Source organism: Typopeltis vanoorti, chromosome 5 (assembly GCF_054136105.1).
Source record: "Typopeltis vanoorti isolate ZY-2024b chromosome 5, IOZ_Tvanoo_1.0, whole genome shotgun sequence".
Lineage (NCBI taxonomy): Eukaryota > Metazoa > Arthropoda > Arachnida > Uropygi > Thelyphonidae > Typopeltis > Typopeltis vanoorti.
This window is the reverse complement of record NC_143553.1, coordinates 16,709,747-16,725,593: the sequence shown is the minus strand read 5'-3', so window position 1 is coordinate 16,725,593 and position 15,847 is coordinate 16,709,747. Positions and strand designations below refer to the sequence as shown.

At 36.8% G+C, this 15,847-nt stretch overlaps 1 protein-coding gene across 4 annotated transcripts in view; it reads left to right on the top strand.

The window, feature by feature from the left end:
* The window catches only part of Spf45 (splicing factor 45), a 362,347-nt gene that overhangs the window by 197,472 nt on the left and 149,028 nt on the right, over positions 1-15,847 (top strand). The window lies entirely within an intron of this gene.

Sequence of the window (15,847 nt, the reverse complement as noted above, 5' to 3'; positions counted from 1 at the left end):
AATAAATACTTCTCTCTCAGCTTTTCAAATTTTAATATTTACTATTAATGACCAAATCCTGCATATTCTACTGCTGGGTAAGGCATAAGCTAATTACCACCACATAACTAATTAACATGATAACTCAAGGAAAAGAGTGAATAATGAATTTTCAATAACCAAATACTTCAGTCTGAAAATTACAGGTCATCATCAGTGGTTTCAGGCAGGTTGAATATAAACTAGAACACAAACAATGAATTATTTAAAATAGTAAGAGCCACATGATGTTACACATGGAACAATGCAAATGGATAACAGAAGAAATATTGTATTATTATTAATGCTATTATTAAAAAAAAAACCTTACTTAGATTTCCACCATAATATTGAATGCAATGTGTCCACTCTCTCTCTCCATTGAAGACACCAACTGAAAATTAAACTTTCTCCTTCAGATATTCCTTTAGCAGAACTTAAAGCCCTGTATCACCAAGATGCAACAGCTATCTCATTATTACAAAGGCAGACAAAGGGAAATCGACTATTGTTATGGATTCTGCAAAATACAAAAGGAAAATATCTCTTGCAGTGTGACATATCCACTTACCAGGAACTTGAACACAATCCCACCAACAGCTCATAAAAAGGGAAATAAAACTCAATTGTAGAATTACAGAGGTATTACCCTACTGAGTGTTTCTCATAAGATTTATGCAAGTAGGCTTGAGAAACGGCTAAGAAAAATGTGGAAAGGAAATTTGGTGAAAACAAGTTAGATTCATCCCAAATAGAGGTTGTCAGAATCAGATTTTCACTTGAGACAAATAGTTCAGAAATCTTGGGAATATAACAAGATTTGTATTTTAGTTTTTTGATCTGTAAAAGGCATATGATAAGGTGCCAAGAGAGGAAAGTTCCTCAAAATCCTACAGTTATTGCTTGATATAATGGGACATTATATCAAGCAATAACTGTAGACATGGGACACTATAATGTGCAATAACATGGGACATTATATCAAGCAATACATTTCAAGTCAGCAGTTTGAATTGAAGGAGACATTATATCAAGCAATACATTGTCAAGTCAGCAGTTTGAATTGAAGGAGGTGCAGGAAGATGGTTTGATGTTAAATTAGGTGTGTGACAAGGGTGCATATTATCTCCACTGTTATTCATTATCTTTGTGGATCATGTTATGAAGGAAAATGGTATTAAATCTGATATAGAATTGTTGATGTGAATCTTAACTCTTTACTTTATGCAGATGGTGTTTTGTTATCTTGCAGACTTGCACTGAATAAATCCAGTGCAAGTCTGCAAGATTCCCTGACTTTATTGAATAACTGTTGTAATAAATTTGGTATGAAAATCAGCAATAATAAGATAAAGACAGTGAAAATAGGCAAAAGTTGAAAATATCAACTGCATTGTAAATGGAAAATCTATAGAATAAGTAAAACATTTAAGCTACTTAAGCATGATTTATAGTGAAGATGGTAAATTAAATATGGATATAGACAACAGAATCAACAATGCTGGTATGGTAGGAAGTGAACTGAATAAATTTATATGGAATAAGAGAGGAATTAGTAGAAACACTAAATTAGCTGCATAGAAGACTGTTCAAACCAATTTAACTCATGGATCTGAGAGCTTGGTTAGAAATAAAACACATGATCAGAGACTGGAGACCTCTGATATGAAAGTTCTGAGAAAGATTAGTGGAGTGAACAGATGGCATCAGTGGAATAGCGCATTAAAAATGTGCATATTAGGAAAGAACTTACTATTGTTAACATTCAGGAATGTATTATTGGAGCTAATCTCAGGTTTTATGGTCACTTAAAGCAGTGTTTTCCAAACTATGTTCCACGTAACACCGGTGTTCTGCAGAAAGTGAATAAGTGTTCCCTGAAAAATTATCAAAATTAATATGAGCCTGGAATGGTTTTAAATGCTGTGACAAGTTCAAATGTGCTTGAAAATCAGGCACTCCTCACTTTGCGTGTGGATTGTGCTATTAAGGCTAGCATGCGCTGGCCTCGACTCAGCTGCCTGCAGTTGGCGACACCTCCGAGTGCGAGTGAAGTATGGAGGTATCTATTCTAGGAAATGTGTGGTCACAAGCAAGGTCAATGCAATGCACTGTGGCCCAGCATGCCTGTAGTGTGCGTTGTCACATTTTTGCGATACAATACAGCCTGCTGCAGCGATAGTGTAGCAAGGTACTGTACCATAGCAAAGGTTACGGCAAAAGTATAAACCATCACATAAATAGTCAAAGACAAAGTAATAAGCGATATGAATGTTCAAAAACCAAGCAAGCGATGCAATATCTACATATAAATGAAATTACAGCAAAGGTTAGAGCAGTACATATATAGTCAAAGACAAATTAGTAAACAATATGCATGCACAAAAATTAAGTTTAACAGTGCAGTATCTACATAAAATTACTGTCAAATGTGTTAGTACAGATTAATTCTTTGTAGAAAGTTAAAAACATCATGCAGTCTGTTTGAGTCTGATAACATCTGATTGAGTGTATATGGCTTGGCTAGATAGGTAAAAATTTATTCCTCTCTAGTGTAAAGTGCTGGCACTCCACCAGAATATGACAAATAGTATGACATGTTCTGCATTTTTCACACATGGGAGGGTCATGAACCCTCCCATGTGTGATAAGAATGTGTAAGATGACTGTTATCTATGTGGAGGCTAACACGAACAACTTGTGGAGCCTAACACAAACAACTTCCTCTCTTCTCTTTCTTATATTGACTATAATGCCAATTTGTTTGTCGATGCTTCCTGCCATGAAGACTGCCATTGAGCAATTAGCTTTGATCTTATAAACTGTCTGTAGTCTGTATATGGCACTGTACGTGGAGAAAGTATGAGCTGCTCTAGCAGCTGCATCTGCAGTCTCATTTCCCTTAATTCCAATGTGGCTGAGAATCCAGCACAACTGAACATCTAAATTAAAGGTTTGCATTTTATACAACAGATGTAACACCGCATAAAGCACTGGATGTGGATTATTATGTGACACCTCCAGGGACTCCAAAGACTCATCGAGGGAAAGCACCTACTCTACAACTCTTTGTCTCCATCGCATCATCTACACTAATGCCATCTACTGCCCACCACCACCACTAGTATTTTCACAGACAATCACAAACATCCATGCCCACGGCAGTATTCGAACTTGCAGCCTTTTGGCTGAAGAGCGGATATGCTAACCACTCAGCCAAGGGGGCTGACAGAGTTATAAAATTTCAGTAATTATACAACTCTGCTGTATAATTACTGAAATTGGTTGCAGTAATTATTAATTAGGCTGCAACAATCATTTGGGATGTGGTTGGAGATAGTAATGTCTGGAAACACAGTAGCACAACCAACACAGGTGTCATTTCTTGAGTCATCAGTATAGATGGGTAAGAAATCAGAGTGGGTCGCTCTGTGTGCATTAAACAATTGCAGGTAGAATTGGAGTCTGAGACTTCGGTAGTTGACAAAGTGAGGGGGTTGCAGGATGGAGTGCAAACCTGCCATTGAGGGATGTTGTTATTTGAAGTAGGCAATGTTGTCAGCATTCATGGCAACAGCTTGCATAGTCTCTTTAAGACATTTATGAAAAGGACATGTGGCAGTCTGACATGTGATATTGAGCTTCCCAATGAAGAGAAAAGAGATTAGTTCGTGTCGGATGATCTTTAAGACTTTGCCTTTAGGGCATAATTAAGAGACAACTGTTTCTGTATAAGTGATAGAGCCAGTTCATTTGCTTAACATAAAGACTTTGAGTGGGTGTTTTCAAAAGGCACCAGTAGCTATCTATATGCCCTGATTCGTATGGATAGCTATCCAACCATTGCAGGTTATTCTGCCTTGCAGAACCATAGAGTTGAGATCCATAATCCAGCTTTGAACATATAATCACAAGATAAAGATGATGCAATGAAGATCGATTGGCATCCCCATTCATTAAAGGATAGAGTGAAAAGGAGATTCAATGCTTTCTTGCACTTTCCTCTTAGTTGACAACTTTGTGTGTAAGGAACTTAAGTTTTCTGTCAAAAACAAGTCCCAAGAACTTTGCTTCTGTTGCTACTGGAATAGCAGTTTGTCCCTATATGTCAGGATCTGGATGTTGTTGACATTTTCTTAGCTGTCACTTTCTCAGTAGAAGAGATCTCAAAATAGGTGTAGTGGTTAACTTCCTTTTTGCATCCTTATATGATATGTTTTGTTTTCTGTTTTAATTTTTTGTATTTCTTTTTGATCTTTCCACTTCTGACATACACGAGAGTTAGCTGGATGGTCTCTCTGACAGTTGACGCATTTCGTGTTTTTTGCAGAGCAAGATTTGTTTTCATGCTCTTTTCTACCACATCGGACACAGGTGGTAGAGCCACGACATGTAGTTTGGGCATGCCCATATTTCTGACATTTAAAGCATCTTAGTAGATTAGGGATGTATGCTCTAACAAACAGTTGAGATACCCTGCTTTTGCATATAAATCACATGCTTTTTCATAAAAACAATAACAATCAAATCTGAATAAATACATCTGTGTGAAACTTCCTAATATTCAGGAAATACTAATTCTTAGACTTCTTGCTTAATAGCCATAAGGCTAGTTACCAGCATAGATGGCATCTCTCCTAGGACATTAGGCTTCTGGTCTAACATATGTTAGACTAGACTGTATTTTTTACAATTTTTTTTTTTTTATCCTAAATGATGTGTCTGTGACAGAGACAAAATCTCTGAACTATTAAACCTCTATTTAGTTCTGCTATTTTCATTCCCTTAAACCTAACGATGAACTTAAACAAGCACCTTAGCCAAAATACTCATTCACTCACTACTACATCAGCAGCTTTCTCAGCCTCTAAAAAAAAACTAGGCATTCTTTTCTGCTCATGATGCTATTTTTATTCATTCACTATTAACCTCATACAAATCTTAAATCTGTCCATCCCTAGAATACTGTTTGGGATGGTGCACCTAAAACTGACCTAAAAATTTTCATTGAAGTAAGTTGGGCAGGGATCAGCTGAATCACTTTCATGGACAGCTTTGAGAATTGTTATAGAGGTTTTAGGCCCATCAAAAAGTGGATGAATGATGGTTGCTAGTAAGATACTTCTATTGATGTGGTACAACTGCAAGTACACTGAACTTGCTTTATATCTTCTTTTATTCCATTATTTCATCTATTGCTACTCTCTGGAACACCATTCCTCATGAAGCATTCTCCAATACTTACGTTCTCTGACTCTTCAAGAAAAACATCAATAAATTCTTCTTTCCCAACCCATACATGCACTCTAAATCTTGCACTAAATATGTTTGTATACACTTCTTGGAAAAAAGTCAACGGACACCATATCATGAAGAATAAACAACCATGGTACCCACCTCGATGAGATATAAGATTCAGGACCTCCTTTCAATGCAATGACTGCAGCAGTTCTACAGAGTATATTTTCCACATTGGGAATTTTGTGCCACTCTTCCTGTAGCATGTAATGAGGTCCTGGACGATTGTGGGGGAGACATCTCTTTTTCTCGTTCAGTTCTCCAGTTCATCCCACAGATGTCGAGATCAAGGCTCTTTAGAGGCCAGTCAAGTGAGGCAAAATTCATATCGACATACCGTGCAGTTACAGTAGCAACCTTGTGATATGTCACCTTGTCTTCCTGAAAGAGACAGTGGTTAGTGCTGTAGAAATGCCACAATGTAGGAAGCATTGCATTGTACAGAATGTTCAGATATCTCTTGGAGTTCAGTGTTTGTGGCACTGCAAATGATTTGCTTCAGACCTCATTTGCTAACTTGTTAACAAATGAGGTCTGAAGCCAAACCAGAAAAAACAAGGTAAGAAACCAGGCATCTGCCACACTCACACATGTCCATCTGCTCTCGGTAGAGGGTGTAGCTTGATTCATCACTCTACAGCTTTCAAAGCGCACATGCTGTTTGCACCACTGAAGATGACATTGTATTTTGATTCAAGTAAGGTGGGACTTGCTTATTGTGGTCCTCCCATGGAAATTCATGTTGTAAGCTTTGGTTTTGGATGTTTTTGTGCAGATTCATGTGCCGACAAATAGCAGTTTACACATTATCCTTCATAGCACCCTCCAGTAATGTTCAGTGAGTGTGGTGGGTCGTCCACTGCAGGTAGCACTTTCATCTCAGTATGGTATCACTGATTGTAGACCTGGGATGGCCTAACTTGTTAACAGTTTGCCAAACAGATAGGCCTGTAACATTGCATCCTATCACGATGCCTCTTTCGAATTCTGTCAGGTCCCTTCTCGCAGCCATTTCACTGAGATACAGTTACGCTGACTTGGGAGCATCATATTCCTAAAGTTTATATCAGCTACAAACACATCATTCATTACATGGCACGATGCACCTTGCCTGTAGGGGTATTTGTTTCCAAACAGTGTATCTCTCATGTACAGTGTGTGTGTGTGTGTGTGTGTGTGTGTGTGTGTGTGTGTGTGTGTGTATCTGAGCATGATGTTAAACGAGGTTCAACTGTGTATGTATGCATGCAGTTGAACTTCGTTTAACATCATGCTCAGTTGCAATCTTTTCATTGGCATCATCTTTTTCATCTTTCCACTTCTGACATGCATGAGAATAAGTTGATAAACCAGAAAATTGGTTTATCAATTATATGTAACAGTTTTGAAGTTATCAAAACATCTAATATGTGTAATTAATTGTTAATATGCTTTTGTTGTGTAAAACTTTTCTGTACCAGTACCCGTGATGTAAGTCTTACGACTTAAGAAACTTGTCGAGCTTTAATTGCTTATTTTTATTAAACTCTTTATTTACATTATAATCTGGTCTCAGTAGTGAAAACTTCCCACAAAATTGTAGACTCGACTATACAAACATTATTGAAGGAAAAAAAAATAAATTGAAAACAAGAATTTGGAGTCTTAGTGGCAAACTCTAAAGAAGACATTGAGTCAGCTAGGGATGTATGAGGTGAAGTTATCTGTAAGGATAGAAAAGTAAGAATGTTATAGTGGACACAAGAATTCTTAAAGAAGTTGTCCTGGAAAAGTAGAAAGCATACCAAAAGTTCCAAGCAAATAAGTTGGCAGATGCCTTAAAAGAATACATAGAAAAATGTAAGTTGTATGTAAAAGTAGCTGAATGAAAGTCATGGGTAGACTTTGGTAAGCATGTTGAAAACAAATATCAGGAAGGTGGCAAAATGTTCTGGAGGCTATCGAAGAAGCTTAGAAATGCAGAAAAGAGTACTGTAATAGGAATCAAAGATGATAAAAGTTACATGAAAGTTGAAGATAAGGATATCCTAGATGTCTGGATTAATTACTTTGAAAGACTGTTAAATGAACCAAGCAGTGACAGAACCATACTAGAAAATTTTCAAGAAAAATGCAAAGAGGAGTACATATTAATACTTGTGGTAGAAAAAGCCATCAAAAACTTGAAATGTGGAAAAGCAGCTAGAGTAGATGATATTCGACCAGAAATGCTAAAGTATAAATGGAGGTATGAAAGTTTTGCAATGGCTACACGGCATAATTCAGAGGACCTGGTCGGAAGGGGGAGGAAAATTGTTGATTAGAGATTAATAATAATGTAAACTTAATCATATAGTGCTGTCATAGTAACCAGAATACCCCTTGGGGATACATCAGGAAATTGATGATGGTCAGAAGGTCAAATTTCCGATGATTGGAGTAGAGCTCTCTCTCGTAGTACCCATCTATAAGAAACAAGGAAATAAAAAACTTAATTTGAGTATTACAGAGGAATTTCTCTACCAAGTGTTCCAGGTAAGATTTATGCAAGCATACTTGAAAAGAGGTTGAGAAAGATCGTGGAAGAGAAATTTGTAGAACAATCTTGGCTGAGGCCAAATAGAAGTTGTCAAGATCAGAATTTCACAGAAGACAAATAGTTGAGAAATTGTGGGAATATTACAAGAATCTGTACTTGTAGATCTGGAAAAGGCATATGACAAGGTTTCCAGAGAAAAGCTTCTCAAAATACTTCAGTTGTATGGGGTGAATGGGGCATTATATAGAGCAGGTTGTCAAAATTTTACGGGATGATTTGGTTAATTTGGAGGACTGGGCTAGGGAAAATGGATGTCAATTTAATGTGGCAAAGTGTGAGGTTATGCATTTTGGAGTGAAAAGATTAGCAGCAGTATATCACATTGGTGGAACCGTACTCCAGGAGATTGATGAGGCCAGGGATTTGGGAGTGTTGGTGGAGAGGGAGTTGAAGTTTAGGGGGCACATTGCAAAAGTGGCTAAATCAGCTCATCAAATCACTTGGTTACTGAAAAATACTTTAACAAACAGAGCCAAGTTATTGTTCCTCTATATCGAGCCCTGATAAGACCCCATCTGGACTACTGGGTGCCAGAGTTTCTTCTTGATGGGGAGGAAGTGGAGAGGATCCAGAGACGAGTGACCAAGATGGTGGCAGGTGTGTGGAATGAACCTTATGAGAACAGATCGAAGATTTGTGGGTTGCAGAAATTGGTTGATAGGCGAAAAAGGGGTGATATGATTGAGACATTCAAATTACTGAAGGGTTTCTATAAGATAATCCAGAAGATATTTTTGAGAATAGGACTGGTGGTGGGAGGACTAGGGGCCATACATGGAAGCTGGGCAAGAATGTGGTTAACAAGGGTGTTAGAGCTAGGTTTTTTAATTGGAGAGTGGTAAATGAATAGAATAAGCTGCCGAGTCTGTTGTGGGTGCTATGACTGTGAATGAGTTCAAGGCGAGGTATGATAGATACTGTGTGAATGTCGAATAGTTGTTCTTGACATGATGTTAGGGCCTCCCTCAATGAGTCTGTCGACTCCTTGGAGTTGCCCGATGAAATAATAATAATAATAATGATAATATCTTCCAGTTTCTCTGTAATAAGACAACTTACAGGTATCAGGAACTTAATATACACGTGGAACTGGAGGGAGAAAGGGAGGAGAGTCAATAAGGGCAGCCAGCTTCATTGGCGTACCCAGGGAGGGGGGGGAGGCCCCCCAAGGGTGCGCTGTAAGAGCACGAGCTTCATCCGAACAAAAGCCTATACATTTTTCTAACTGGATCCCTTTGTGTACTATGTAATTATTGAGAGTGTGGAATATTTCTTCTCCAGTTGTTCGGGATGACAAAGTTCTACAAAACAGAATATCATCATGAATGTAGTTATCATGCGCATATCTTACGTAACATACTAACTGCGCATTGTTTGTAACATCAGTAGTCTCGTCTATTTGTAACGCATAATAAGAGCTCTTCTTAACTCTTTCAATTTATATCTTTCCCATGATTTAATGTCCCTAAGCGTTGCTGAAAAAATTCAATTGGCTTATTTTTCACATCAACAATGTTTAGTTTCTAAATGTTGTCAGAGTTTCGCAGGTTTCATGCACTCGTTCGACTACACTTCATAACACAAAACACATTTAGGTTTCTGTTCACTTTCATCTCTATACCAAGTAAACCTGAATTCCAAATATGAACTGTTATATTTCCTACTGTATTTTTTCTTTGAACTGCTTATTTCTTCTACTTTAATAATATCAGATTTGCTGGCCGTTACAACACATGTATTACAATTAAGGGTAGCATTACTTGTTCTTTGCTCTTCTTTTCAAAGTCCTAGTTCTAAGCTACTTTTCCATTATTAAAAAAATGTTTCTGAAAATTATATAAATATATAAATACTGGGGTTAACTGACTACACACTTTGTTCAAGTATCACGTAGCACTTCTGAAGATATATTAAGCGTTGGTTGAAGGAAACTTTCAATAATAAAAATCTATACACAACAAGCAATTGGTTGAAATGTTGAAAACACATGTTCACTTCAAATCTGACAAAACAGCAAGGGAAGGCAGAAGCAATAAAACTATATTGTTTTTCGTTTTTCACTTTACCCCTCTTTTATTATTCGGCATTCTGCATCTACAAATTTAGCAGCAGAATGATGAATAATAAAAGAGGGGTGAAGTGAAAAACAATACTTTTATTGCTTCTGCCTTTGAACATTCTGATGCTATTTGTTGGATTTTTGAAGGCTCCATTTGATTTTTATAATTTTTACTTACTTATTCAATTTTAATTTTTGTTTGGATAATTAAAAAAAAATATTTAATTAATTTAAGTCTGCCTACAGACCACCGGTTGAGAAACACTGCTCTATAGCTCTCAGGAATCCAGGCCGTTGTGAACGCAAGGCAAACAAAGTAGTGCTCGGGCGCTACTTCATTTGCCCGAACCGAGCCAGAGGAGATCACGGGTATCATGTATTGGCGATCACTGCAGATGCTCAGTCATAGCTCGTATGCAATTCATAGTATGTATTCTCAAATCGCCTACTCAACTTGCCCCCCCCCCCCCCCAAAGGTTAAATCCTGAGTGTGCCACTGGCCAGCTTGATATGGAGTTTGAAAGCTGTGCAGAGATTATATCATTTAAAGTTTTAGCTGTTTTTCTGTTAATTTTAGTAGGATTAACAAATATTTTGCTAATTCTGGAATTGTAGCCATTAGATAAGAAAGTATGACAAATATGGGTAGGTTCAGTTGTGAGGAAAGCTTGGCTAGAATAGAGTTTGATGGTTCTGTTAACGTTTATAATACCATGTTGTTGAGAGTATGGAGTTACAAGAAAGTTTGTGAACCTCCCTCCTTCCATGTGTGTATATGTGTGTTTTCTGTAAATTGTGAAAGAAAGTGTATTTAGGAAGATATGTGATTATATCTAGAAAAGCAACACTGTTGTTTCCTTTTTCTATACTGAATTAGATTCTGGGGATCCTAGCTGCTAAGGTAGAAGAGGACTGTGTCTAATGCATTGGAATGTCTGGTGGAAGAGGACTGTGTGTAATGCAAAGAACACTTTGTCTCATAGCAAAAAACACTGCACTCACACACAGTGTTCTTTGCTGTGAGAAATCATGACACTGAATATTTAAGTTGTCAGCACTATGCAGGATTCAGGCATGCACAGTTTCCTATCAATAACAGTAGACATTTCTATTTGAGTTATTTGGGAGTTCAAGGTTAGTGCATATGTGTAAGGGCAAGTTTTATTTATTTATTTTCAAATAAAATTTTAAAATGAATAAATTTCGTAACTTTTAAATATGGATGAGTTTTGATTAAATGGAAAAAGGGTGATTGAAAAGTTTAAGTCCATGCAGTCTATATAAGACGTAGTCTTTTAGTACAGTGTAAATACCAATATTTAAACTTTGGATTTATATACAGTGGATCTGAAAACCATCCTATTCACGAATGTGTGATCTAGATTCCATATTTACTCCATATTACATATCCTAGATAAGTAAAATATCTATGAAACTTCTTTATAAATTCTGTTATTTGCAAAGCATAACATCCAAGATTTTACAGCACATTTTGCAAACCTCACCACCTACTTTTTTTGAGAAGATTTAATGTGCCTGAACCATATGGCCAAAATAAGAATACACCATCAGTATATCTTAGCCAAAAATGGTTTAATAGAATGGAGGTATCAATAGGAAGCCCCCCCCCCCCCCCATGCTCCATCATGTAAGAAGTCAAAGGTTGTTTGAAGGAAGACTGCATCTCTAATTAGGAGAAAAAATCACATGGGAGTTAAATGGATGAAGAGCTTTTAAGCAAGTTTTATTTTTAAAAAAAAATGTTCTGGATCTAATATTATGAAAAGAGTGATGACAAGCTCAGAAGTACATTATGGCGCAAAAAAACAGTACCGAATAACTACAATATATGTTATGGAGTAAATGGGTTTATTAACAAAGAAATTTATGTTTGCACATGATGATATGTACATTTCATCCAAGGTTCCCATTACGTGCTCAAAATGAGCACCTTATGTTCCAAGACAGGTTTCCTAGTGCATCTGAGGATTCTGTCATCTTGGAGAATAAGGGTTGGGATGTGTGCTGGACATATTATGTAATTTTATCCCTTAATTCATCAAGATTTGAAGGCAGGTAATTGTGGAATACCCATTCCTTCAACATACTCCCAGGCAAAGACAAGTGATGCGAAATCAGGAGAATATAAAAGATATGGAAATTCTGTGAACCTAGAAATGAGCCTTCCAAGGATGTATTCTGATAAATAGGCTCTAGAACTACTTGATGTGTGACAGGTTGCTCTGTCTAGTTGGAATACCTGTGCATAATATGGAATTTTGTTTTGCACAACACATCCTATGCAAATCCTGGGTGAATGGAATCAACACATTCTCGATGTAGCTTTTGCTATTCAAGATCACAGTTACACCACCCTCTTCAGTGAAGTAGGGCCCAATTATGCCATTGCCGGAAACCCCACACCATGTGGTGACCTTCTTGCTGTGAAGAGGTTTCTCTTGGACAGTTCAGGTCATGAGAAACCAAGAAGCCTGTAGGTTCGTCTCTTTACATGTCCACTTAGATGAAAATACACTGAGAACCAGACATTATAGAGGAAGGACAGATCTTCATAGACATAGGCCAGTATGCTTTCACAGTATTCCTGCAGTGCGGCATAATCCATTGAATGACCTATGAAAAGGCACATAGAACTATTAATTAACAAATGATTCTCGTTTGTGTTAATTAATAGTTTGTGGTCTCTCTGAATGCCCTTTGCCCTGCAGCAGAGCACTCCTGGTACATCAGATCCTATCGATTAAAGCAATGATGACACTATTGTTTGGGACATGTCTACAGAAACAATAAGAAATGCTTATTGAAACAGAAATAATCTAATCAAGTCCAGAAACTGCTCACAAACATGTCACAGTCTTGGACCATTTGATCTACCAACTCCATATGAATGAAAATAATGCTCAACAATAAACATTTTTTCTTCCAAAGCCAGCCATTGATATAGCTAAATGTAATGGCGTAGACTATACGTGTATAGTCTATAGAGTATAGTATAGACTATGCTCTTGTGTTAATGTGCATGCAGTCAAATGACATATCTCATAATGCATGTATTGAAGAGGTGGGTGTCGACATTCTGTTCTTTTTTTGTTCTTCACTATACTGTAATATAAAGAACAGGTCAGGAAGTGGTGGCCATGTTGAAGGTCAGATCAGATTATGAAAGGAAATTAGGCACACATGCCCAAGGATATCCTAGAGAATATCATTAGTGAATGGGGTTGTCATGAAATGGCTGAGTAGTTAAGTGATCACTTCAGTAAGATATACATTCCAGGCAGACATATTAGCTCTCTAGATGTAGAGAAGAAAGTGAATGAGCAAGAGGTATTAAAGTTGTTGTAGGAGCTTGATTCAGACAGCAGTTGGACTGGTTGGGATATCATCATGGGTACTGAAGGAATATGCAAGAGAATTAGTGGTTTCCCTGACCTGGTTGTTCATCTTGAGACTCAGTATTTGAAACTTGATTGGTTAATGCTGTCTACCCACTTCTGGAGGTGATTCCTAATAGCCTCTCCAAAACGTTGATTACACTGGAGATAATGATTAGTTTATAGTTAATTATCTTTATATTAATTATCTTGCCTTCCTTTCAATTATTAGAATAGCAAGATAATTTCAGTAATAAAGGATGTAGCCAGATTAATGCAACAAACTATAAACTAATCATTATCTCCAGTGTGATCAATGTTTTGCAGAGGCTGATTAGGAATCACCTCCAGAAGTGGGTAGATAGCATTTGACTCCTCTGTTCATATTCTATAATAGTGACAGCAGAGTTAGATCTTTCAAAAGCATTTAACAGGATTCCCCATGAGAGTTTGTTATACAAAGTCTTAGAATGGATATGCAGAATAAACTAGTGACTTAGATAGGAGGAGGACGGACTACCAGGTATCAGCAGGTGATGTATGGAGGTGCTGAGTGTAAGAGAGAGAAAATGACTATCGGTTTATCACAGGTGCACTTAGGCCCATGTTATTTAACTTACATATGTTGATGATGATGTTGGGGATGGACTAGAGGGTGATATCCAGTGGTTTGCTGATGTATGTGACAAAAGATATCTGATTGGAAACCCCTTCAGGCTGACTTGAGCAGATTATTTCCATGGGTAGATATTAATGAATGTTGGTATAATGTCTGTAAATATAAAGTTAGGTGTCTTGGATGAAGGGCATTGTAGGAGGAGTATCATATTAATGGAAATTTGCTTCCTGTAAATGAAGTTAGAGATGTGCAAGTTATAGCGGACAGTGAGTTAAGTCACTGCACTGTTGAAGAGAACACTAACTGTAGTAAAAAGAAATTTTTCATCAATTAAATTTACAAGGCTTTACTAAGACTTCATCTGCACTAATATGCCGATATGACTGCTTTTGTTTTGATGAGATGGAAAGACAGTTGATATGATCCAGAGTCAGATGACAAAGATCATAACTGATTTATGGAATGGTGTATATGAGGACAGAATAAGGGAATCTGGTTTTCAAAGTTTGAAAAATAGTTGGATGAGAGAAGATATGATAAAAATATATAAATTAGTATAAATTAGTATTTTGCAGCTTTTCGGGGGTGGAAGCATGACTTTGGATCATCCATGGAAGTTACAGGTATTGTTAGGAAGCATGTGAGGTCCAGCTTCTTTTCATGGCAAGTGGTGAAAGTGTGAAATTAGCTGCTGTGTGAGATGCATATGTTCAAGGAGAAGTATGAGAGGTGTTTTTAAGTGTGTGTGACTCCTCCTCATTAGACCCCAGACTCACTGATGGAGCATATGTAACAATAAAAAATTGGCTGGTGGAGGGGAGAAGTAAGAAGGAAGAACCCATAGCTTATCCTCTGTCTGTTTGTATATAATATTTTGGCCTTCCTAGCAAAGTAATCAGCATGGATGGCAAAAATAACCAATGAATGTCATAGCACAAAACATTTTTATTTAATGACAGGCATTCATGTAGGGATATATTGTTGAATAGAGAAGTGATGCCAAAGTGACTATGATATCAGTATTGCTTAAAATATAATTTTGGATGAAAGTTTGAAACAGTAGAATTTTTTAGATAGGATATGACCAATAAGGAAGTGGAAATAATGATTTTGCTAATTGATTGGTTAATCCTAAAGATGGGAGCCATTAACATCTACTGTGGATTGGAGAAGGATTGTTAGGTTCTTGGATTTTTGATAATTCATATGTTGCATGAGATTGGGAGGAAGAACAAAAAAACTTTTTTTCAGGGAATCAGGAGATTATATTTTGAGTAATCTAGGTTTTTTTCCCTGAGAGTTGGTAGGGTCATAATCTAAAAGCTTGCAAGTAGGGTAGCTCTGAGCAAGGTGCTCATATTGCAGTTGCATTTATTAGTATTTAGGACTACTACAGTGTATACTATAAATTGCAGAGAGTTAGCTGCTAGATTTCTTTTAGGAGGTAAAGCTGAGACAATCCAAAAATAAACATTGGAAGACCACTCTGTGTAATAACTTAATAAATATATATATACAAATACACTCACACATACATATATATATATATATATATATATAGAGAGAGAGAGAGAGAGAGAGAGTTTTTTTGTTAGGCTCTGCATCATTCTTTCTTACTGAGGACAGAGTCAGTCTGTGATGCAATACAACACTCATTGCTAACCAGAAGTCATATTCTGGTGTAGTGCTGTCACTGTAGGAATGGCATTTATTGCTTTTTAGTTTTGCTGTTTTGCTTAAGCCATACACATCCAAGATGATTGTTTGACACAAACAGGATGCACAAATTTATTAACTCTCTTTTGTATATAATCAACTTGTATTAAATTTAAAATTTATTTATATCCAGATACTGAATTATTCATTATTTATTTATTTTT